This window comes from Labrus mixtus, chromosome 9, assembly GCF_963584025.1.
Source record: "Labrus mixtus chromosome 9, fLabMix1.1, whole genome shotgun sequence".
Taxonomy (NCBI): Eukaryota; Metazoa; Chordata; class Actinopteri; order Labriformes; family Labridae; genus Labrus; species Labrus mixtus.
This window is the reverse complement of record NC_083620.1, coordinates 28759987-28779523: the sequence shown is the minus strand read 5'-3', so window position 1 is coordinate 28779523 and position 19537 is coordinate 28759987. Positions and strand designations below refer to the sequence as shown.

Here is a 19537-nt window from a genome sequence, read left to right as displayed (position 1 = left end):
GGCGACGTGTGTTATCCTGCCCTTGACGATTATCCTGACATACTCGAGTTTCTCTTCAAATCGTACAAGTCTTTCGCCTTTTACTAAAGACTTCCGTGGAGAGGAACACTATTGAGTTCATCTTATTTTTGGCAGGCTTAGCCTTGTAGCTGAGCCTCTCTATTATGTAGAAATCAAATAACCTATCCAATGCAATTACCCCAGAGGTTGTGAGCCAAATTTTAGAGTGATTAGTGGTTGGTTTTACAATTATGCAGTTGCTGTGATGACCAATTAGAAAGAGTGTACAACAAGGTGAGAGCAATTCCATTGGATAAAGACTGTGACAGGGATGCACATGGCCTAGTATGCAACAGGCCAAGTCAGGCTTCCCGTGAGTGTAGTAGCCAGGGCGACGTGTGTTAACCTGCCCTTGACGATAATCCTGACATACTCTGGTTTCTCTTCATATCGTACAAGTCTTTCGCCTTTTACTAAAGACTTCCGTGGAGAGGAACACTATTGAGATCAACTTATTTTTGGTAGGCCTAGCCTTGTAGCTGAGCCTCTCTATTATGTGGAAAGCAAATAACCTATCCAATGCAATTACCCCAGAGGTCGTGAGCCAAATTTTGGCTTGTGATCTAGAGTCACATTTTAGAGTGATTAGTGGCTAGTTTTACAATTATGCAGCTGCTGTGATGACCAATTAGAAAGAGTGTACAACAAGGTGAGAGCAATTCCATTGGATAAAGACTGTGACAGGGATGCACATGGCCTAGTATGCAACAGGCAAAGTCAGGCTTCCCGTGAGTGTAGTAGCCAGGGCGACGTGTGTTATCCTGCCCTTGACGACGATCCTGACATACTCAGGTTTCTCTTCATATCGTACAAGTCTTTCGCCTTTTACTAAAGACTTCCGTGGCGAGGAACACTATTGAGTTCAACTTATTTTTGGCAGGCTTAGCCTTGTAGCTGAGCTTCTCTATTATGTGGAAAGCAAAGAACTTATCCAATGCAATTTGGCTTGAGATCTAGAGAGACATTTTAGAGTCATTAGTGGCTAGTTTTACAATTATGCAGTTGCTGTGATGACCAATTAGAGAGAGTGTACAACAAGATGAGAGCAATTCCATTGGATAAAGACTGTGACAGGGATGCACATGGCCTAGTATGCAACAGGCCAAGTCAGGTTTCCCGTGAGTGTAGTAGCCAGGGCGATGTGTGTTATCCTGCCCTTGACGATGATCCTGACATACTCAGGTTTCTCTTCATATCGTACAAGTCTTTCGCCTTTTACTAAAGACTTCCGTGGAGAGGAACACTATTGAGTTCATCTTATTTTTGGCAGGCTTAGTCTTGTAGCTGAGCCTCTCTATTACGTAGAAAGCAAAGAACCTATCCAATGCAATTACCCCAGAGGTTGTGAGCCAAATTTTAGAGTGATTAGTGGTTGGTTTTACAATTATGCGGTTGCTGTGATGACCAATTAGAAAGAGTGTACAACAAGGTGAGAGCAATTCCATTGGATAAAGACTGTGACAGGGATGCACATGGCCTAGTATGCAACAGGCCAAGTCAGGCTTCCCGTGAGTGTAGTAGCCAGGGCGACGTGTGTTATCCTGCCCTTGACGATGATCCTGACATACTCAGGTTTCTCTTCATATCGTACAAGTCTTTCGCCTTTTACTAAAGACTTCCGTGGAGAGGAACACTATTGAGTTCAACTTATTTTTGGCAGGCTTAGCCTTGTAGCTGAGCCTCTCTATTATGTGGAAAGCAAAGAACCTATCCAATGCAATTTGGCTTGCGATCTAGAGTCACATTTTAGAGTGATTAGTGGCTAGTTTTACAATTATGCAGCTGCTGTGATGACCAATTAGAAAGAGTGTACAACAAGGTGAGAGCAATTCCATTGGATAAAGACTGTGACAGGGATGCACATGGCCTAGTATGCAACATGCCAAGTCAGGCTTCCCGTGAGTGTAGTAGCCAGGGCGACGTGTGTTATTCTGCCCTTGACGATAATCCTGACATACTCGGGTTTCTCTTCATATCGTACAAGTCTTTCGCCTTTTACTAAAGACTTCCGTGGAGAGGAACACTATTGAGTTCAAGTTATTTTTGGCAGGCTTAGCCTTGTAGCTGATCCTCTCTGTTATGTGGAAAGCAAAGAACCTATCCAATGCAATTTGGCTTGCGATCTAGAGTCACATTTTAGAGTGATTAGTGGCTAGTTTTACAATTATGCAGTTGCTGTGATGACCAATTAGAAAGAGTGTACAACAAGGTGAGAGCAATTCCATTGGATAAAGACTGTGACAGGGATGCACATGGCCTAGTATGCAACAGGCCAAGTCAGGCTTCCCGTGAGTGTAGTAGCCAGGGCGACGTGTGTTATCCTGCCCTTGACGACGATCCTGACATACTCAGGTTTCTCTTCATATCGTACAAGTTTTTCGCCTTTTACTAAAGACTTCCGTGGAGAGGAACACTATTGAGTTCAAGTTATTTTTGGCAGGCTTAGCCTTGTAGCTGAGCCTCTCTATTATGTGGAAAGCAAAGAACCTATCCAATGCAATTTGGCTTGCGATCTAGAGTCACATTTTAGAGTGATTAGTGGCTAGTTTTACAATTATGCAGTTGCTGTGATGACCAATTAGAAAGAGTGTACAACAAGGTGAGAGCAATTCCATTGGATAAAGACTGTGACAGGGATGCACATGGCCTAGTATGCAACAGGCAAAGTCAGGCTTCCCGTGAGTGTAGTAGCCAGGGCGACGTGTGTTATCCTGCCCTTGACGACGATCCTGACATACTCAGGTTTCTCTTCATATCGTACAAGTTTTTCGCCTTTTACTAAAGACTTCCGTGGAGAGGAACACTATTGAGTTCAAGTTATTTTTGGCAGGCTTAGCCTTGTAGCTGAGCCTCTCTATTATGTGGAAAGCAAAGAACCTATCCAATGCAATTTGGCTTGCGATCTAGAGTCACATTTTAGAGTGATTAGTGGCTAGTTTTACAATTATGCAGTTGCTGTGATGACCAATTAGAAAGAGTGTACAACAAGGTGAGAGCAATTCCATTGGATAAAGACTGTGACAGGGATGCACATGGCCTAGTATGCAACAGGCCAAGTCAGGTTTCCCGTGAGTGTAGTAGCCAGGGCGATGTGTGTTATCCTGCCCTTGACGATGATCCTGACATACTCAGGTTTCTCTTCATATCGTACAAGTCTTTCGCCTTTTACTAAAGACTTCCGTGGAGAGGAACACTATTGAGTTCATCTTATTTTTGGCAGGCTTAGCCTTGTAGCTGAGCCTCTCTATTATGTGGAAAGCAAAGAACCTATCCAATGCAATTTGGCTTGTGATCTAGAGTCACATTTTAGAGTGATTATTGGCTAGTTTTACAATTATGCAGTTGCTATGATGACCAATTAGAAAGAGTGTACAACAAGGTGAGAGCAATTCCATTGGATAAAGACTGTGACAGGGATGCACATGGCCTAGTATGCAACAGGCCAAGTCAGGCTTCCCGTGAGTGTAGTAGCCAGGGCGACGTGTGTTATCCTGCCCTTGACGACGATCCTGACATACTCAGGTTTCTCTTCATATCGTACAAGTTTTTCGCCTTTTACTAAAGACTTCCGTGGAGAGGAACACTATTGAGTTCAAGTTATTTTTGGCAGGCTTAGCCTTGTAGCTGAGCCTCTCTATTATGTGGAAAGCAAAGAACCTATCCAATGCAATTTGGCTTGCGATCTAGAGTCACATTTTAGAGTGATTAGTGGCTAGTTTTACAATTATGCAGTTGCTGTGATGACCAATTAGAAAGAGTGTACAACAAGGTGAGAGCAATTCCATTGGATAAAGACTGTGACAGGGATGCACATGGCCTAGTATGCAACAGGCAAAGTCAGGCTTCCCGTGAGTGTAGTAGCCAGGGCGACGTGTGTTATCCTGCCCTTGACGACGATCCTGACATACTCAGGTTTCTCTTCATATCGTACAAGTTTTTCGCCTTTTACTAAAGACTTCCGTGGAGAGGAACACTATTGAGTTCAAGTTATTTTTGGCAGGCTTAGCCTTGTAGCTGAGCCTCTCTATTATGTGGAAAGCAAAGAACCTATCCAATGCAATTTGGCTTGCGATCTAGAGTCACATTTTAGAGTGATTAGTGGCTAGTTTTACAATTATGCAGTTGCTGTGATGACCAATTAGAAAGAGTGTACAACAAGGTGAGAGCAATTCCATTGGATAAAGACTGTGACAGGGATGCACATGGCCTAGTATGCAACAGGCCAAGTCAGGTTTCCCGTGAGTGTAGTAGCCAGGGCGATGTGTGTTATCCTGCCCTTGACGATGATCCTGACATACTCAGGTTTCTCTTCATATCGTACAAGTCTTTCGCCTTTTACTAAAGACTTCCATGGAGAGGAACACTATTGAGTTCATCTTATTTTTGGCAGGCTTAGCCTTGTAGCTGAGCCTCTCTATTATGTGGAAAGCAAAGAACCTATCCAATGCAATTTGGCTTGTGATCTAGAGTCACATTTTAGAGTGATTATTGGCTAGTTTTACAATTATGCAGTTGCTATGATGACCAATTAGAAAGAGTGTACAACAAGGTGAGAGCAATTCCATTGGATAAAGACTGTGACAGGGATGCACATGGCCTAGTATGCAACAGGCAAAGTCAGGCTTCCCGTGAGTGTAGTAGCCAGGGCGACGTGTGTTATCCTGCCCTTGACGACGATCCTGACATACTCAGGTTTCTCTTCATATCGTACAAGTGTTTCGCCTTTTACTAAAGACTTCCGTGGCGAGGAACACTATTGAGTTCAACTTATTTTTGGCAGGCTTAGCCTTGTAGCTGAGCTTCTCTATTATGTGGAAAGCAAAGAACCTATCCAATGCAATTTGGCTTGCGATCTAGAGTCACATTTTAGAGTGATTAGTGGCTAGTTTTACAATTATGCAGTTGCTGTGATGACCAATTAGAAAGAGTGTACAACAAGGTGAGAGCAATTCCATTGGATAAAGACTGTGACAGGGATGCACATGGCCTAGTATGCAACAGGCCAAGTCAGGCTTCCCGTGAGTGTAGTGGCCAGGGCGACGTGTGTTATCCTGCCCTTGACGATAATCCTGACATACTCGGGTTTCTCTTCATATCGTACAAGTCTTTCGCCTTTTACTAAAGACTTCCGTGGAGAGGAACACTATTGAGTTCATCTTATTTTTGGCAGGCTTAGCCTTGTAGCTGAGCCTCTCTATTATGTGGAAAGCAAAGAACCTATCCAATGCAATTTGGCTTGTGATCTAGAGTCACATTTTAGAGTGATTAGTGGTTGGTTTTACAATTATGCAGTTGCTGTGATGACCAATTAGAAAGAGTGTACAACAAGGTGAGAGCAATTCCATTGGATAAAGATTGTGACAGGGATGCACATGGCCTAGTATGCAACAGGCCAAGTCAGGCTTCCCGTGAGTGTAGTAGCCAGGGCGACGTGTGTTATCCTGCCCTTGACGATAATCCTGACATACTCGGGTTTCTCTTCATATCGTACAAGTCTTTCGCCTTTTACTAAAGACTTCCGTGGAGAGGAACACTATTGAGTTCAACTTATTTTTTGGCAGGCTTAGCCTTGTAGCTGAGCCTCTCTATTATGTGGAAAGCAAAGAACTTATCCAATGCAATTTGGCTTGAGATCTAGAGAGACATTTTAGAGTCATTAGTGGCTAGTTTTACAATTATGCAGTTGCTGTGATGACCAATTAGAGAGAGTGTACAACAAGGTGAGAGCAATTCCATTGGATAAAGATTGTGACAGGGATGCACATGGCCTAGTATGCAACAGGCCAAGTCAGGCTTCCCGTGAGTGTAGTAGCCAGGGCGACGTGTGTTATCCTGCCCTTGACGACGATCCTGACATACTCAGGTTTCTCTTCATATCGTACAAGTCTTTCGCCTTTTACTAAAGACTTCCGTGGAGAGGAACACTATTGAGTTCAACTTATTTTTGGCAGGCTTAGCCTTGTAGCTGAGCCTCTCTATTATGTGGAAAGCAAAGAACCTATCCAATGCAATTTGGCTTGCGATCTAGAGTCACATTTTAGAGTGATTAGTGGCTAGTTTTACAATTATGCAGTTGCTGTGATGACCAATTAGAAAGAGTGTACAACAAGGTGAGAGCAATTCCATTGGATAAAGACTGTGACTGGGATGCACATGGCCTAGTATGCAACAGGCCAAGTCAGGTTTCCCGTGAGTGTAGTAGCCAGGGCGATGTGTGTTATCCTGCCCTTGACGATGATCCTGACATACTCAGGTTTCTCTTCATATCGTACAAGTCTTTCGCCTTTTACTAAAGACTTCCGTGGAGAGGAACACTATTGAGTTCATCTTATTTTTGGCAGGCTTAGTCTTGTAGCTGAGCCTCTCTATTATGTAGAAAGCAAAGAACCTATCCAATGCAATTACCCCAGAGGTTGTGAGCCAAATTTTAGAGTGATTAGTGGTTGGTTTTACAATTATGCGGTTGCTGTGATGACCAATTAGAAAGAGTGTACAACAAGGTGAGAGCAATTCCATTGGATAAAGACTGTGACAGGGATGCACATGGCCTAGTATGCAACAGGCCAAGTCAGGCTTCCCGTGAGTGTAGTAGCCAGGGCGACGTGTGTTATCCTGCCCTTGACGATGATCCTGACATACTCAGGTTTCTCTTCATATCGTACAAGTCTTTCGCCTTTTACTAAAGACTTCCATGGAGAGGAACACTATTGAGTTCAACTTATTTTTGGCAGGCTTAGCCTTGTAGCTGAGCCTCTCTATTATGTGGAAAGCAAAGAACCTATCCAATGCAATTTGGCTTGCGATCTAGAGTCACATTTTAGAGTGATTAGTGGCTAGTTTTACAATTATGCAGCTGCTGTGATGACCAATTAGAAAGAGTGTACAACAAGGTGAGAGCAATTCCATTGGATAAAGACTGTGACAGGGATGCACATGGCCTAGTATGCAACATGCCAAGTCAGGCTTCCCGTGAGTGTAGTAGCCAGGGCGACGTGTGTTATTCTGCCCTTGACGATAATCCTGACATACTCGGGTTTCTCTTCATATCGTACAAGTCTTTCGCCTTTTACTAAAGACTTCCGTGGAGAGGAACACTATTGACTTCAAGTTATTTTTGGCAGGCTTAGTCTTGTAGCTGAGCCTCTCTATTATGTAGAAAGCAAAGAACCTATCCAATGCAATTACCCCAGAGGTTGTGAGCCAAATTTTAGAGTGATTAGTGGTTGGTTTTACAATTATGCGGTTGCTGTGATGACCAATTAGAAAGAGTGTACAACAAGGTGAGAGCAATTCCATTGGATAAAGACTGTGACAGGGATGCACATGGCCTAGTATGCAACAGGCCAAGTCAGGCTTCCCGTGAGTGTAGTAGCCAGGGCGACGTGTGTTATCCTGCCCTTGACGATGATCCTGACATACTCAGGTTTCTCTTCATATCGTACAAGTCTTTCGCCTTTTACTAAAGACTTCCGTGGAGAGGAACACTATTGAGTTCAACTTATTTTTGGCAGGCTTAGCCTTGTAGCTGAGCCTCTCTATTATGTGGAAAGCAAAGAACCTATCCAATGCAATTTGGCTTGCGATCTAGAGTCACATTTTAGAGTGATTAGTGGCTAGTTTTACAATTATGCAGCTGCTGTGATGACCAATTAGAAAGAGTGTACAACAAGGTGAGAGCAATTCCATTGGATAAAGACTGTGACAGGGATGCACATGGCCTAGTATGCAACATGCCAAGTCAGGCTTCCCGTGAGTGTAGTAGCCAGGGCGACGTGTGTTATTCTGCCCTTGACGATAATCCTGACATACTCGGGTTTCTCTTCATATCGTACAAGTCTTTCGCCTTTTACTAAAGACTTCCGTGGAGAGGAACACTATTGAGTTCAAGTTATTTTTGGCAGGCTTAGCCTTGTAGCTGATCCTCTCTGTTATGTGGAAAGCAAAGAACCTATCCAATGCAATTTGGCTTGCGATCTAGAGTCACATTTTAGAGTGATTAGTGGCTAGTTTTACAATTATGCAGTTGCTGTGATGACCAATTAGAAAGAGTGTACAACAAGGTGAGAGCAATTCCATTGGATAAAGACTGTGACAGGGATGCACATGGCCTAGTATGCAACAGGCCAAGTCAGGCTTCCCGTGAGTGTAGTAGCCAGGGCGACGTGTGTTATCCTGCCCTTGACGACGATCCTGACATACTCAGGTTTCTCTTCATATCGTACAAGTTTTTCGCCTTTTACTAAAGACTTCCGTGGAGAGGAACACTATTGAGTTCAAGTTATTTTTGGCAGGCTTAGCCTTGTAGCTGAGCCTCTCTATTATGTGGAAAGCAAAGAACCTATCCAATGCAATTTGGCTTGCGATCTAGAGTCACATTTTAGAGTGATTAGTGGCTAGTTTTACAATTATGCAGTTGCTGTGATGACCAATTAGAAAGAGTGTACAACAAGGTGAGAGCAATTCCATTGGATAAAGACTGTGACAGGGATGCACATGGCCTAGTATGCAACAGGCCAAGTCAGGTTTCCCGTGAGTGTAGTAGCCAGGGCGACGTGTGTTATCCTGCCCTTGACGATAATCCTGACATACTCGGGTTTCTCTTCATATCGTACAAGTCTTTCGCCTTTTACTAAAGACTTCCGTGGAGAGGAACACTATTGAGTTCATCTTATTTTTGGCAGGCTTAGCCTTGTAGCTGAGCCTCTCTATTATGTGGAAAGCAAAGAACCTATCCAATGCAATTTGGCTTGCGATCTAGAGTCACATTTTAGAGTGATTAGTGGCTAGTTTTACAATTATGCAGTTGCTGTGATGACCAATTAGAAAGAGTGTACAACAAGGTGAGAGCAATTCCATTGGATAAAGACTGTGACAGGGATGCACATGGCCTAGTATGCAACAGGCCAAGTCAGGCTTCCCGTGAGTGTAGTAGCCAGGGCGATGTGTGTTATCCTGCCCTTGACGATGATCCTGACATACTCAGGTTTCTCTTCATATCGTACAAGTCTTTCGCCTTTTACTAAAGACTTCCATGGAGAGGAACACTATCGAGTTCATCTTATTTTTGGCAGGCTTAGCCTTGTAGCTGAGCCTCTCTATTATGTAGAAAGCAAATAACCTATCCAATGCAATTACCCCAGAGGTTGTGAGCCAAATTTTAGAGTAATTAGTGGCTAGTTTTACAATTATGCGGTTGCTGTGATGACCAATTAGAAAGAGTGTACAACAAGGTGAGAGCAATTCCATTGGATAAAGACTGTGACAGGGATGCACATGGCCTAGTATGCAACAGGCCAAGTCAGGCTTCCCGTGAGTGTAGTAGCCAGGGCGACGTGTGTTATCCTGCCCTTGACGATAATCCTGACATACTCGGGTTTCTCTTCATATCGTACAAGTCTTTCGCCTTTTACTAAAGACTTCCGTGGAGAGGAACACTATTGAGTTCAAGTTATTTTTGGCAGGCTTAGCCTTGTAGCTGATCCTCTCTGTTATGTGGAAAGCAAAGAACCTATCCAATGCAATTTGGCTTGCGATCTAGAGTCACATTTTAGAGTGATTAGTGGCTAGTTTTACAATTATGCAGTTGCTGTGATGACCAATTAGAAAGAGTGTACAACAAGGTGAGAGCAATTCCATTGGATAAAGACTGTGACAGGGATGCACATGGCCTAGTATGCAACAGGCCAAGTCAGGTTTCCCGTGAGTGTAGTAGCCAGGGCGATGTGTGTTATCCTGCCCTTGACGATGATCCTGACATACTCAGGTTTCTCTTCATATCGTACAAGTCTTTCGCCTTTTACTAAAGACTTCCATGGAGAGGAACACTATTGAGTTCATCTTATTTTTGGCAGGCTTAGCCTTGTAGCTGAGCCTCTCTATTATGTAGAAAGCAAATAACCTATCCAATGCAATTACCCCAGAGGTTGTGAGCCAAATTTTAGAGTAATTAGTGGCTAGTTTTACAATTATGCGGTTGCTGTGATGACCAATTAGAAAGAGTGTACAACAAGGTGAGAGCAATTCCATTGGATAAAGACTGTGACAGGGATGCACATGGCCTAGTATGCAACAGGCCAAGTCAGGTTTCCCGTGAGTGTAGTAGCCAGGGCGATGTGTGTTATCCTGCCCTTGACGATGATCCTGACATACTCGGGTTTCTCTTCATATCGTACAAGTCTTTCGCCTTTTACTAAAGACTTCCGTGGAGAGGAACACTATTGAGTTCATCTTATTTTTGGCAGGCTTAGCCTTGTAGCTGAGCCTCTCTATTATGTAGAAAGCAAATAACCTATCCAATGCAATTACCCCAGAGGTTGTGAGCCAAATTTTAGAGTAATTAGTGGCTAGTTTTACAATTATGCGGTTGCTGTGATGACCAATTAGAAAGAGTGTACAACAAGGTGAGAGCAATTCCATTGGATAAAGACTGTGACAGGGATGCACATGGCCTAGTATGCAACAGGCCAAGTCAGGCTTCCCGTGAGTGTAGTAGCCAGGGCGACGTGTGTTATCCTGCCCTTGACGATGATCCTGACATACTCAGGTTTCTCTTCATATCGTACAAGTCTTTCGCCTTTTACTAAAGACTTCCGTGGAGAGGAACACTATTGAGTTCATCTTATTTTTGGCAGGCTTAGCCTTGTAGCTGAGCCTCTCTATTATGTAGAAAGCAAATAACCTATCCAATGCAATTACCCCAGAGGTTGTGAGCCAAATTTTAGAGTGATTAGTGGTTGGTTTTACAATTATGCAGTTGCTGTGATGACCAATTAGAAAGAGTGTACAACAAGGTGAGAGCAATTCCATTGGATGAAGATTGTGACAGGGATGCACATGGCCTAGTATGCAACAGGCCAAGTCAGGCTTCCCGTGAGTGTAGTAGCCAGGGCGACGTGTGTTATCCTGCCCTTGACGATAATCCTGACATACTCGGGTTTCTCTTCATATCGTACAAGTCTTTCGCCTTTTACTAAAGACTTCCGTGGAGAGGAACACTATTGAGTTCAAGTTATTTTTGGCAGGCTTAGCCTTGTAGCTGAGCCTCTCTGTTATGTGGAAAGCAAAGAACCTATCCAATGCAATTTGGCTTGCGATCTAGAGTCACATTTTAGAGTGATTAGTGGCTAGTTTTACAATTATGCAGTTGCTGTGATGACCAATTAGAAAGAGTGTACAACAAGGTGAGAGCAATTCCATTGGATAAAGACTGTGACAGGGATGCACATGGCCTAGTATGCAACAGGCAAAGTCAGGCTTCCCGTGAGTGTAGTAGCCAGGGCGACGTGTGTTATCCTGCCCTTGACGATGATGCTGACATACTCAGGTTTCTCTTCATATCGTACAAGTCTTTTGCCTTTTACTAAAGACTTCCGTGGAGAGGAACACTATTGAGTTCAACTTATTTTTGGCAGGCTTAGCCTTGTAGCTGAGCCTCTCTATTATGTGGAAAGCAAAGAACCTATCCAATGCAATTTGGCTTGCGATCCAAAGTCACATTTTAGAGTGATTAGTGGCTAGTTTTACAATTATGCAGTTGCTGTGATGACCAATTAGAAAGAGTGTACAACAAGGTGAGAGCAATTCCATTGGATAAAGACTGTGACAGGGATGCACATGGCCTAGTATGCAACAGGCCAAGTCAGGCTTCCCGTGAGTGTAGTGGCCAGGGCGACGTGTGTTATCCTGCCCTTGACGATGATCCTGACATACTCAGGTTTCTCTTCATATCGTACAAGTCTTTCGCCTTTTACTAAAGACTTCCGTGGAGAGGAACAATATTGAGTTCAACTTATTTTTGGCAGGCTTAGCCTTGTAGCTGAGCCTCTCTATTATGTGGAAAGCAAAGAACCTATCCAATGCAATTTGGCTTGCGATCTAGAGTCACATTTTAGAGTGATTAGTGGCTAGTTTTACAATTATGCAGTTGCTGTGATGACCAATTAGAAAGAGTGTACAACAAGGTGAGAGCAATTCCATTGGATAAAGACTGTGACAGGGATGCACATGGCCTAGTATGTAACAGGCCAAGTCAGGCTTCCCGTGAGTGTAGTAGCCAGGGCGACGTGTGTTATCCTGCCCTTGACGATGATCCTGACATACTCAGGTTTCGTTTCATATCGTACAAGTCTTTCGCCTTTTACTAAAGACTTCAGTGGAGAGGAACACTATTGAGTTCATCTTATTTTTGGCAGGCTTAGCCTTGTAGCTGAGCCTCTCTATTATGTAGAAAGCAAATAACCTATCCAATGCAATTACCCCAGAGGTTGTGAGCCAAATTTTAGAGTGATTAGTGGTTGGTTTTACAATTATGCAGTTGCTGTGATGACCAATTAGAAAGAGTGTACAACAAGGTGAGAGCAATTCCATTGGATAAAGACTGTGACAGGGATGCACATGGCCTAGTATGTAACAGGCCAAGTCAGGCTTCCCGTGAGTGTAGTAGCCAGGGCGACGTGTGTTATCCTGCCCTTGACGATAATCCTGACATACTCGGGTTTCTCTTCATATCGTACAAGTCTTTCGCCTTTTACTAAAGACTTCCGTGGAGAGGAACACTATTGAGTTCAACTTATTTTTGGCAGGCTTAGCCTTGTAGCTGAGCCTCTCTATTATGTGGAAAGCAAAGAACCTATCCAATGCAATTACCCCAGAGGTCGTGAGCCAAATTTTAGAGTGATTTGTGGCTAGTTTTACAATTATGCAGCTGCTGTGATGACCAATTAGAAAGAGTGTACAACAAGGTGAGAGCAATTCCATTGGATAAAGACTGTGACAGGGATGCACATGGCCTAGTATGCAACAGGCCAAGTCAGGCTTCCCGTGAGTGTAGTAGCCAGGGCGACGTGTGTTATCCTGCCCTTGAGGACGATCCTGACTTACTCAGGTTTCTCTTCATATCATACAAGTCTTTCGCCTTTTACTAAAGACTTCCGTGGAGAGGAACGCTATTGAGTTCAACTTATTTTTGGCAGGCTTAGCCTTGTAGCTGAGCCTCTCTATTATGTGGAAAGCAAAGAACCTATCCAATGCAATTACCCCAGAGGTCGTGAGCCAAATTTTAGAGTGATTTGTGGCTAGTTTTACAATTATGCAGCTGCTGTGATGACCAATTAGAAAGAGTGTACAACAAGGTGAGAGCAATTCCATTGGATAAAGACTGTGACAGGGATGCACATGGCCTAGTATGCAACAGGCCAAGTCAGGCTTACCGTGAGTGTAGTAGCCAGGGCGACGTGTGTTATCCTGCCCTTGACGATAATCCTGACATACTCGGGTTTATCTTCATATCGTACAAGTCTTTCGCCTTTTACTAAAGACTTCCGTGGAGAGGAACACTACTGAGTTCAACTTATTTTTGGCAGGCTTAGCCTTGTAGCTGAGCCTCTCTATTATGTAGAAAGCAAATAACCTATCCAATGCAATTACCCCAGAGGTTGTGAGCCAAATTTTAGAGTAATTAGTGGCTAGTTTTACAATTATGCGGTTGCTGTGATGACCAATTAGAAAGAGTGTACAACAAGGTGAGAGCAATTCCATTGGATAAAGACTGTGACAGGGATGCACATGGCCTAGTATGCAACAGGCCAAGTCAGGCTTCCCGTGAGTGTAGTAGCCAGGGCGACGTGTGTTATCCTGCCCTTGACGATGATCCTGACATACTCAGGTTTCTCTTCATATCGTACAAGTCTTTCGCCTTTTACTAAAGACTTCCGTGGAGAGGAACACTATTGAGTTCATCTTATTTTTGGCAGGCTTAGCCTTGTAGCTGAGCCTCTCTATTATGTAGAAAGCAAATAACCTATCCAATGCAATTACCCCAGAGGTTGTGAGCCAAATTTTAGAGTGATTAGTGGTTGGTTTTACAATTATGCAGTTGCTGTGATGACCAATTAGAAAGAGTGTACAACAAGGTGAGAGCAATTCCATTGGATAAAGATTGTGACAGGGATGCACATGGCCTAGTATGCAACAGGCCAAGTCAGGCTTCCCGTGAGTGTAGTAGCCAGGGCGACGTGTGTTATCCTGCCCTTGACGATAATCCTGACATACTCGGGTTTCTCTTCATATCGTACAAGTCTTTCGCCTTTTACTAAAGACTTCCGTGGAGAGGAACACTATTGAGTTCAACTTATTTTTGGCAGTCTTAGCCTTGTAGCTGAGCCTCTCTGTTATGTGGAAAGCAAAGAACCTATCCAATGCAATTTGGCTTGCGATCTAGAGTCACATTTTAGAGTGATTAGTGGCTAGTTTTACAATTATGCAGTTGCTGTGATGACCAATTAGAAAGAGTGTACAACAAGGTGAGAGCAATTCCATTGGATAAAGACTGTGACAGGGATGCACATGGCCTAGTATGCAACAGGCAAAGTCAGGCTTCCCGTGAGTGTAGTAGCCAGGGCGACGTGTGTTATCCTGCCCTTGACGACGATCCTGACATACTCAGGTTTCTCTTCATATCGTACAAGTTTTTCGCCTTTTACTAAAGACTTCCGTGGAGAGGAACACTATTGAGTTCAACTTATTTTTGGCAGGCTTAGCCTTGTAGCTGAGCCTCTCTATTATGTGGAAAGCAAAGAACCTATCCAATGCAATTTGGCTTGCGATCTAGAGTCACATTTTAGAGTGATTAGTGGCTAGTTTTACAATTATGCAGTTGCTGTGATGACCAATTAGAAAGAGTGTACAACAAGGTGAGAGCAATTCCATTGGATAAAGACTGTGACAGGGATGCACATGGCCTAGTATGCAACAGGCCAAGTCAGGTTTCCCGTGAGTGTAGTAGCCAGGGCGATGTGTGTTATCCTGCCCTTGACGATGATCCTGACATACTCAGGTTTCTCTTCATATCGTACAAGTCTTTCGCCTTTTACTAAAGACTTCCGTGGAGAGGAACACTATTGAGTTCATCTTATTTTTGGCAGGCTTAGCCTTGTAGCTGAGCCTCTCTATTATGTAGAAAGCAAATAACCTATCCAATGCAATTACCCCAGAGGTTGTGAACCAAATTTTAGAGTGATTAGTGGTTGGTTTTACAATTATGCGGTTGCTGTGATGACCAATTAAAAAGAGTGTACAACAAGGTGAGAGCAATTCCATTGGATAAAGACTGTGACAGGGATGCACATGGCCTAGTATGCAACAGGCCAAGTCAGGCTTCCCGTGAGTGTAGTAGCCAGGGCGACGTGTGTTATCCTGCCCTTGACGATGATGCTGACATACTCAGGTTTCTCTTCATATCGTACAAGTCTTTTGCCTTTTACTAAAGACTTCCGTGGAGAGGAACACTATTGAGTTCAACTTATTTTTGGCAGGCTTAGCCTTGTAGCTGAGCCTCTCTATTATGTGGAAAGCAAAGAACCTATCCAATGCAATTTGGCTTGCGATCCAAAGTCACATTTTAGAGTGATTAGTGGCTAGTTTTACAATTATGCAGTTGCTGTGATGACCAATTAGAAAGAGTGTACAACAAGGTGAGAGCAATTCCATTGGATAAAGACTGTGACAGGGATGCACATGGCCTAGTATGCAACAGGCCAAGTCAGGCTTCCCGTGAGTGTAGTGGCCAGGGCGACGTGTGTTATCCTGCCCTTGACGATGATCCTGACATACTCAGGTTTCTCTTCATATCGTACAAGTCTTTCGCCTTTTACTAAAGACTTCCGTGGAGAGGAACAATATTGAGTTCAACTTATTTTTGGCAGGCTTAGCCTTGTAGCTGAGCCTCTCTATTATGTGGAAAGCAAAGAACCTATCCAATGCAATTTGGCTTGCGATCTAGAGTCACATTTTAGAGTGATTAGTGGCTAGTTTTACAATTATGCAGTTGCTGTGATGACCAATTAGAAAGAGTGTACAACAAGGTGAGAGCAATTCCATTGGATAAAGACTGTGACAGGGATGCACATGGCCTAGTATGTAACAGGCCAAGTCAGGCTTCCCGTGAGTGTAGTAGCCAGGGCGACGTGTGTTATCCTGCCCTTGACGATGATCCTGACATACTCAGGTTTCGCTTCATATCGTACAAGTCTTTCGCCTTTTACTAAAGACTTCAGTGGAGAGGAACACTATTGAGTTCATCTTATTTTTGGCAGGCTTAGCCTTGTAGCTGAGCCTCTCTATTATGTAGAAAGCAAATAACCTATCCAATGCAATTACCCCAGAGGTTGTGAGCCAAATTTTAGAGTGATTAGTGGTTGGTTTTACAATTATGCAGTTGCTGTGATGACCAATTAGAAAGAGTGTACAACAAGGTGAGAGCAATTCCATTGGATAAAGACTGTGACAGGGATGCACATGGCCTAGTATGTAACAGGCCAAGTCAGGCTTCCCGTGAGTGTAGTAGCCAGGGCGACGTGTGTTATCCTGCCCTTGACGATAATCCTGACATACTCGGGTTTCTCTTCATATCGTACAAGTCTTTCGCCTTTTACTAAAGACTTCCGTGGAGAGGAACACTATTGAGTTCAACTTATTTTTGGCAGGCTTAGCCTTGTAGCTGAGCCTCTCTATTATGTGGAAAGCAAAGAACCTATCCAATGCAATTACCCCAGAGGTCGTGAGCCAAATTTTAGAGTGATTTGTGGCTAGTTTTACAATTATGCAGCTGCTGTGATGACCAATTAGAAAGAGTGTACAACAAGGTGAGAGCAGTTCCATTGGATAAAGACTGTGACAGGGATGCACATGGCCTAGTATGCAACAGGCCAAGTCAGGCTTCCCGTGAGTGTAGTAGCCAGGGCGACGTGTGTTATCCTGCCCTTGAGGACGATCCTGATTTACTCAGGTTTCTCTTCATATCGTACAAGTCTTTCGCCTTTTACTAAACACTTCCGTGGAGAGGAACACTACTGAGTTCAACTTATTTTTGGCAGGCTTAGCCTTGTAGCTGAGCCTCTCTATTATGTGGAAAGTAAAGAACCTATCCAATACAATTTGGCTTGCGATCTAGAGTCACATTTTAGAGTGATTAGTGGCTAGTTTTACAATTATGTAGCTGCTGTGATGACCAATTAGAAAGAGTGTACAACAAGGTGAGAGCAGTTCCATTGGATAAAGACTGTGACAGGGATGCACATGGCCTAGTATGCAACAGGCCAAGTCAGGCTTACCGTGAGTGTAGTAGCCAGGGCGACGTGTGTTATGCTGCCCTTGACGATGATCCTGACATACTCGGGTTTCTCTTCATATTGTACAAGTCTTTCGCCTTTTACTAAAGACTTCCGTGGAGAGGAACACTATTGAGTTCAGCTTATTTTTGGCAGGCTTAGCCTTGTAGCTGAGCCTCTCTATTATGTGGAAAGCAAATAACTTATCCAATGCAATTTGGCTTGAGATCTATAGAGATATTTTAGAGTCATTAGTGGCTAGTTTCACAATTATGCAGTTGCTGTGATGACCAATTAGAAAGAGTGTACAACAAGGTGAGAGCAATTCCATTGGATAAAGACTGTGACAGGGATGCACATGGCCTAGTATGCAACAGGCCAAGTCAGGCTTCCCGTGAGTGTAGTGGCCAGGGCGATGTGTGTTATCCTGCCCTTGACGATGATCTTGACATACTCGGGTTTCTCTTCATATCGTACAAGTCTTTCGCCTTTTACTAAAGACTTCCGTGGAGAAGAACACTTTTGAGTTCAACTTATTTTTGGCAGGCTTAGCCTTGTAGCTGAGTCTCTCTATTATGTGGAAAGCAAAGAATCTATCCAATGCAATTTGGCTTGTCATCTAGAGTCACATTTTAGAGTGATTAGTGGCTAGTTTTACAATTATGCAGCTGCTGTGATGACCAATTAGAAAGAGTGTACAACAAGGTGAGAGCAGTTCCATTGGATAAAGACTGTGACAGGGATGCACATGGCCTAGTATGCGACAAGTCAAGTCAGGCTTACCGTGAGTGTAGTGGCCAGGGCGACGTGTGTTATCCTGCCCTTGACGACGAACCTGACATACTCTGGTTGCTCTTCATATCGTACAAGTCTTTCGCCTTTTACTAAAGACTTCCGTGGAGAGGAACACTATTGAGTTCAACTTATTTTTGGTAGGCTTAGCCTTGTAGCTGAGCCTCTCTATTATGTGGAAAGCGAAGAACCTATCCAATGCAATTTGGCTTGCGATCTAGAGTCACATTTTAGAGTGATTAGTGGCTAGTTTTACAATTATGCAGTTGCTGTGATGACCAATTAGAAAGAGTGTACAACAAGGTGAGAGCAATTCCATTGGATAAAGACTGTGACAGGGATGCACAAGGCCTAGTATGCAACAGGCCAAGTCAGGCTTCCCGTGAGTGTAGTAGCCAGGGCGACGTGTGTTATCCTGCCCTTGACGATGATCTTGACATACTCGGGTTTCTCTTCATATCGTACAAGTCTTTCGCCTTTTACTAAAGACTTCCGTGGAGAGGAACACTATTGAGTTCAACTTATTTTTGGCAGGCTTAGCCTTGTAGCTGAGCCTCTCTATTATGTGGAAAGCAAAGAACCTATCCAGTGCAATTACCCCAGAGGTCGTGAGCCAAATTTTAGAGTGATTTGTGGCTAGTTTTACAATTATGCAGCTGCTGTGATGACCAATTAGAAAGAGTGTACAACAAGGTGAGAGCAATTCTATTGGATAAAGACTGTGACAGGGATGCACATGGCCTAGTATGCAACAGGCCAAGTCAGGCTTACCGTGAGTGTAGTAGCCAGGGCTACGTGTGTTATGCTGCCCTTGACGATGATCCTGACATACTCGGGTTTCTCTTCATATCGTACAAGTCTTTCGCCTTTTACTAAATACTTCCGTGGAGAGGAACACTATTGAGTTCAGCTTATTTTTGGCAGGCTTAGCCTTATAGCTGAGCCTCTCTATTATGTGGAAAGCAAATAACTTATCCAATGCAATTTGGCTTGAGGTCTATAGAGACATGTTAGAGTCATTAGTGGCTAGTTTCACAATTATGCAGTTGCTGTGATGACCAATTAGAAAGAGTGTACAACAAGGTGAGAGCAATTCCATTGGATAAAGACTGTGACAGGGATGCACATGGCCTAGTATGCAACAGGCCAAGTCAGGCTTCCCGTGAGTGTAGTGGCCAGGGCGACGTGTGTTATCCTGCCCTTGACGATGATCTTGACATACTCGGGTTTCTCTTCATATCGTACAAGTCTTTCGCCTTTTACTAAAGACATCCGTGGAGAGGAACACTATTGAGTTCAACTTATTTTTGGCAGGCTTAGCCTTGTAGCTGAGCCTCTCTATTATGTGGAAAGCAAAGAACCTATCCAATGCAATTTGGCTTGCGATCTAGAGTCACATTTTAGAGTGATTAGTGGCTAGTTTTACAATTATGCAGCTGCTGTGATGACCAATTAGAAAGAGTGTACAACAAGGTGAGAGCAATTCCATTGGATAAAGATTGTGACAGGGATGCACATGGCCTAGTATGCAACAGGCCAAGTCAGGCTTCCCGTGAGTGTAGTAGCCAGGGCGACGTGTG

General features: G+C 43.6%; 50 non-coding genes across 50 annotated transcripts; all 50 read left to right on the top strand.

Annotated features, from left to right (window-relative positions):
* Positions 1 to 39: 39 nt before the first annotated feature.
* On the top strand, positions 40 to 156 carry LOC132981160 (U5 spliceosomal RNA). The gene has a single exon (XR_009674389.1). It is a non-coding gene; the product is annotated as a U5 spliceosomal RNA (small nuclear RNA).
* Positions 157 to 429: 273 nt separating this feature from the next.
* Positions 430 to 543, top strand: LOC132981203 (U5 spliceosomal RNA). Its single transcript, XR_009674431.1, has one exon. It is a non-coding gene; the product is annotated as a U5 spliceosomal RNA (small nuclear RNA).
* A 301-nt stretch (positions 544 to 844) lies between these two features.
* LOC132981100 (U5 spliceosomal RNA) lies at positions 845 to 961 on the top strand. Its single transcript, XR_009674331.1, has one exon. It is a non-coding gene; the product is annotated as a U5 spliceosomal RNA (small nuclear RNA).
* Positions 962 to 1234: 273 nt separating this feature from the next.
* Positions 1235 to 1351, top strand: LOC132981292 (U5 spliceosomal RNA). The gene has a single exon (XR_009674516.1). It is a non-coding gene; the product is annotated as a U5 spliceosomal RNA (small nuclear RNA).
* Positions 1352 to 1624: 273 nt separating this feature from the next.
* LOC132981336 (U5 spliceosomal RNA) lies at positions 1625 to 1741 on the top strand. The gene has a single exon (XR_009674560.1). It is a non-coding gene; the product is annotated as a U5 spliceosomal RNA (small nuclear RNA).
* A 273-nt stretch (positions 1742 to 2014) lies between these two features.
* LOC132981135 (U5 spliceosomal RNA) lies at positions 2015 to 2127 on the top strand. The gene has a single exon (XR_009674364.1). It is a non-coding gene; the product is annotated as a U5 spliceosomal RNA (small nuclear RNA).
* Positions 2128 to 2404: 277 nt separating this feature from the next.
* On the top strand, positions 2405 to 2521 carry LOC132981154 (U5 spliceosomal RNA). Its single transcript, XR_009674383.1, has one exon. It is a non-coding gene; the product is annotated as a U5 spliceosomal RNA (small nuclear RNA).
* A 273-nt stretch (positions 2522 to 2794) lies between these two features.
* Positions 2795 to 2911, top strand: LOC132981153 (U5 spliceosomal RNA). Its single transcript, XR_009674382.1, has one exon. It is a non-coding gene; the product is annotated as a U5 spliceosomal RNA (small nuclear RNA).
* A 273-nt stretch (positions 2912 to 3184) lies between these two features.
* Positions 3185 to 3301, top strand: LOC132981346 (U5 spliceosomal RNA). The gene has a single exon (XR_009674569.1). It is a non-coding gene; the product is annotated as a U5 spliceosomal RNA (small nuclear RNA).
* Positions 3302 to 3574: 273 nt separating this feature from the next.
* On the top strand, positions 3575 to 3691 carry LOC132981152 (U5 spliceosomal RNA). Its single transcript, XR_009674381.1, has one exon. It is a non-coding gene; the product is annotated as a U5 spliceosomal RNA (small nuclear RNA).
* Positions 3692 to 3964: 273 nt separating this feature from the next.
* LOC132981150 (U5 spliceosomal RNA) lies at positions 3965 to 4081 on the top strand. The gene has a single exon (XR_009674379.1). It is a non-coding gene; the product is annotated as a U5 spliceosomal RNA (small nuclear RNA).
* Positions 4082 to 4354: 273 nt separating this feature from the next.
* LOC132981219 (U5 spliceosomal RNA) lies at positions 4355 to 4471 on the top strand. The gene has a single exon (XR_009674446.1). It is a non-coding gene; the product is annotated as a U5 spliceosomal RNA (small nuclear RNA).
* A 273-nt stretch (positions 4472 to 4744) lies between these two features.
* LOC132981295 (U5 spliceosomal RNA) lies at positions 4745 to 4861 on the top strand. The gene has a single exon (XR_009674520.1). It is a non-coding gene; the product is annotated as a U5 spliceosomal RNA (small nuclear RNA).
* Positions 4862 to 5134: 273 nt separating this feature from the next.
* Positions 5135 to 5251, top strand: LOC132981048 (U5 spliceosomal RNA). Its single transcript, XR_009674282.1, has one exon. It is a non-coding gene; the product is annotated as a U5 spliceosomal RNA (small nuclear RNA).
* A 273-nt stretch (positions 5252 to 5524) lies between these two features.
* On the top strand, positions 5525 to 5638 carry LOC132981209 (U5 spliceosomal RNA). Its single transcript, XR_009674437.1, has one exon. It is a non-coding gene; the product is annotated as a U5 spliceosomal RNA (small nuclear RNA).
* A 277-nt stretch (positions 5639 to 5915) lies between these two features.
* Positions 5916 to 6032, top strand: LOC132981335 (U5 spliceosomal RNA). Its single transcript, XR_009674559.1, has one exon. It is a non-coding gene; the product is annotated as a U5 spliceosomal RNA (small nuclear RNA).
* A 273-nt stretch (positions 6033 to 6305) lies between these two features.
* LOC132981281 (U5 spliceosomal RNA) lies at positions 6306 to 6422 on the top strand. Its single transcript, XR_009674505.1, has one exon. It is a non-coding gene; the product is annotated as a U5 spliceosomal RNA (small nuclear RNA).
* Positions 6423 to 6695: 273 nt separating this feature from the next.
* Positions 6696 to 6812, top strand: LOC132981214 (U5 spliceosomal RNA). The gene has a single exon (XR_009674442.1). It is a non-coding gene; the product is annotated as a U5 spliceosomal RNA (small nuclear RNA).
* Positions 6813 to 7085: 273 nt separating this feature from the next.
* On the top strand, positions 7086 to 7202 carry LOC132981285 (U5 spliceosomal RNA). Its single transcript, XR_009674509.1, has one exon. It is a non-coding gene; the product is annotated as a U5 spliceosomal RNA (small nuclear RNA).
* Positions 7203 to 7475: 273 nt separating this feature from the next.
* LOC132981334 (U5 spliceosomal RNA) lies at positions 7476 to 7592 on the top strand. The gene has a single exon (XR_009674558.1). It is a non-coding gene; the product is annotated as a U5 spliceosomal RNA (small nuclear RNA).
* Positions 7593 to 7865: 273 nt separating this feature from the next.
* On the top strand, positions 7866 to 7978 carry LOC132981134 (U5 spliceosomal RNA). The gene has a single exon (XR_009674363.1). It is a non-coding gene; the product is annotated as a U5 spliceosomal RNA (small nuclear RNA).
* A 277-nt stretch (positions 7979 to 8255) lies between these two features.
* Positions 8256 to 8372, top strand: LOC132981149 (U5 spliceosomal RNA). Its single transcript, XR_009674378.1, has one exon. It is a non-coding gene; the product is annotated as a U5 spliceosomal RNA (small nuclear RNA).
* Positions 8373 to 8645: 273 nt separating this feature from the next.
* LOC132981047 (U5 spliceosomal RNA) lies at positions 8646 to 8762 on the top strand. Its single transcript, XR_009674281.1, has one exon. It is a non-coding gene; the product is annotated as a U5 spliceosomal RNA (small nuclear RNA).
* A 273-nt stretch (positions 8763 to 9035) lies between these two features.
* LOC132981252 (U5 spliceosomal RNA) lies at positions 9036 to 9152 on the top strand. The gene has a single exon (XR_009674477.1). It is a non-coding gene; the product is annotated as a U5 spliceosomal RNA (small nuclear RNA).
* Positions 9153 to 9425: 273 nt separating this feature from the next.
* On the top strand, positions 9426 to 9538 carry LOC132981133 (U5 spliceosomal RNA). Its single transcript, XR_009674362.1, has one exon. It is a non-coding gene; the product is annotated as a U5 spliceosomal RNA (small nuclear RNA).
* Positions 9539 to 9815: 277 nt separating this feature from the next.
* Positions 9816 to 9932, top strand: LOC132981218 (U5 spliceosomal RNA). Its single transcript, XR_009674445.1, has one exon. It is a non-coding gene; the product is annotated as a U5 spliceosomal RNA (small nuclear RNA).
* Positions 9933 to 10205: 273 nt separating this feature from the next.
* Positions 10206 to 10322, top strand: LOC132981046 (U5 spliceosomal RNA). Its single transcript, XR_009674280.1, has one exon. It is a non-coding gene; the product is annotated as a U5 spliceosomal RNA (small nuclear RNA).
* A 273-nt stretch (positions 10323 to 10595) lies between these two features.
* Positions 10596 to 10712, top strand: LOC132981345 (U5 spliceosomal RNA). Its single transcript, XR_009674568.1, has one exon. It is a non-coding gene; the product is annotated as a U5 spliceosomal RNA (small nuclear RNA).
* A 273-nt stretch (positions 10713 to 10985) lies between these two features.
* Positions 10986 to 11102, top strand: LOC132981094 (U5 spliceosomal RNA). The gene has a single exon (XR_009674326.1). It is a non-coding gene; the product is annotated as a U5 spliceosomal RNA (small nuclear RNA).
* Positions 11103 to 11375: 273 nt separating this feature from the next.
* Positions 11376 to 11492, top strand: LOC132981338 (U5 spliceosomal RNA). Its single transcript, XR_009674562.1, has one exon. It is a non-coding gene; the product is annotated as a U5 spliceosomal RNA (small nuclear RNA).
* A 273-nt stretch (positions 11493 to 11765) lies between these two features.
* On the top strand, positions 11766 to 11882 carry LOC132981198 (U5 spliceosomal RNA). The gene has a single exon (XR_009674425.1). It is a non-coding gene; the product is annotated as a U5 spliceosomal RNA (small nuclear RNA).
* A 273-nt stretch (positions 11883 to 12155) lies between these two features.
* On the top strand, positions 12156 to 12272 carry LOC132981306 (U5 spliceosomal RNA). Its single transcript, XR_009674531.1, has one exon. It is a non-coding gene; the product is annotated as a U5 spliceosomal RNA (small nuclear RNA).
* Positions 12273 to 12545: 273 nt separating this feature from the next.
* Positions 12546 to 12662, top strand: LOC132981014 (U5 spliceosomal RNA). The gene has a single exon (XR_009674250.1). It is a non-coding gene; the product is annotated as a U5 spliceosomal RNA (small nuclear RNA).
* A 273-nt stretch (positions 12663 to 12935) lies between these two features.
* LOC132981250 (U5 spliceosomal RNA) lies at positions 12936 to 13052 on the top strand. Its single transcript, XR_009674475.1, has one exon. It is a non-coding gene; the product is annotated as a U5 spliceosomal RNA (small nuclear RNA).
* A 273-nt stretch (positions 13053 to 13325) lies between these two features.
* On the top strand, positions 13326 to 13442 carry LOC132981289 (U5 spliceosomal RNA). The gene has a single exon (XR_009674513.1). It is a non-coding gene; the product is annotated as a U5 spliceosomal RNA (small nuclear RNA).
* Positions 13443 to 13715: 273 nt separating this feature from the next.
* Positions 13716 to 13832, top strand: LOC132981342 (U5 spliceosomal RNA). Its single transcript, XR_009674566.1, has one exon. It is a non-coding gene; the product is annotated as a U5 spliceosomal RNA (small nuclear RNA).
* A 273-nt stretch (positions 13833 to 14105) lies between these two features.
* On the top strand, positions 14106 to 14221 carry LOC132981097 (U5 spliceosomal RNA). Its single transcript, XR_009674329.1, has one exon. It is a non-coding gene; the product is annotated as a U5 spliceosomal RNA (small nuclear RNA).
* A 274-nt stretch (positions 14222 to 14495) lies between these two features.
* LOC132981104 (U5 spliceosomal RNA) lies at positions 14496 to 14612 on the top strand. Its single transcript, XR_009674335.1, has one exon. It is a non-coding gene; the product is annotated as a U5 spliceosomal RNA (small nuclear RNA).
* Positions 14613 to 14885: 273 nt separating this feature from the next.
* On the top strand, positions 14886 to 15002 carry LOC132981341 (U5 spliceosomal RNA). The gene has a single exon (XR_009674565.1). It is a non-coding gene; the product is annotated as a U5 spliceosomal RNA (small nuclear RNA).
* A 273-nt stretch (positions 15003 to 15275) lies between these two features.
* On the top strand, positions 15276 to 15392 carry LOC132981337 (U5 spliceosomal RNA). The gene has a single exon (XR_009674561.1). It is a non-coding gene; the product is annotated as a U5 spliceosomal RNA (small nuclear RNA).
* A 273-nt stretch (positions 15393 to 15665) lies between these two features.
* On the top strand, positions 15666 to 15782 carry LOC132981186 (U5 spliceosomal RNA). The gene has a single exon (XR_009674414.1). It is a non-coding gene; the product is annotated as a U5 spliceosomal RNA (small nuclear RNA).
* A 273-nt stretch (positions 15783 to 16055) lies between these two features.
* Positions 16056 to 16172, top strand: LOC132981296 (U5 spliceosomal RNA). Its single transcript, XR_009674521.1, has one exon. It is a non-coding gene; the product is annotated as a U5 spliceosomal RNA (small nuclear RNA).
* A 273-nt stretch (positions 16173 to 16445) lies between these two features.
* LOC132981013 (U5 spliceosomal RNA) lies at positions 16446 to 16562 on the top strand. The gene has a single exon (XR_009674249.1). It is a non-coding gene; the product is annotated as a U5 spliceosomal RNA (small nuclear RNA).
* A 273-nt stretch (positions 16563 to 16835) lies between these two features.
* Positions 16836 to 16952, top strand: LOC132981290 (U5 spliceosomal RNA). The gene has a single exon (XR_009674514.1). It is a non-coding gene; the product is annotated as a U5 spliceosomal RNA (small nuclear RNA).
* Positions 16953 to 17225: 273 nt separating this feature from the next.
* Positions 17226 to 17342, top strand: LOC132981213 (U5 spliceosomal RNA). Its single transcript, XR_009674441.1, has one exon. It is a non-coding gene; the product is annotated as a U5 spliceosomal RNA (small nuclear RNA).
* Positions 17343 to 17615: 273 nt separating this feature from the next.
* On the top strand, positions 17616 to 17731 carry LOC132981274 (U5 spliceosomal RNA). Its single transcript, XR_009674499.1, has one exon. It is a non-coding gene; the product is annotated as a U5 spliceosomal RNA (small nuclear RNA).
* Positions 17732 to 18005: 274 nt separating this feature from the next.
* On the top strand, positions 18006 to 18122 carry LOC132981132 (U5 spliceosomal RNA). Its single transcript, XR_009674361.1, has one exon. It is a non-coding gene; the product is annotated as a U5 spliceosomal RNA (small nuclear RNA).
* Positions 18123 to 18395: 273 nt separating this feature from the next.
* On the top strand, positions 18396 to 18512 carry LOC132981012 (U5 spliceosomal RNA). Its single transcript, XR_009674248.1, has one exon. It is a non-coding gene; the product is annotated as a U5 spliceosomal RNA (small nuclear RNA).
* A 273-nt stretch (positions 18513 to 18785) lies between these two features.
* Positions 18786 to 18902, top strand: LOC132981277 (U5 spliceosomal RNA). Its single transcript, XR_009674502.1, has one exon. It is a non-coding gene; the product is annotated as a U5 spliceosomal RNA (small nuclear RNA).
* A 273-nt stretch (positions 18903 to 19175) lies between these two features.
* Positions 19176 to 19292, top strand: LOC132981217 (U5 spliceosomal RNA). The gene has a single exon (XR_009674444.1). It is a non-coding gene; the product is annotated as a U5 spliceosomal RNA (small nuclear RNA).
* Positions 19293 to 19537: the final 245 nt, after the last annotated feature.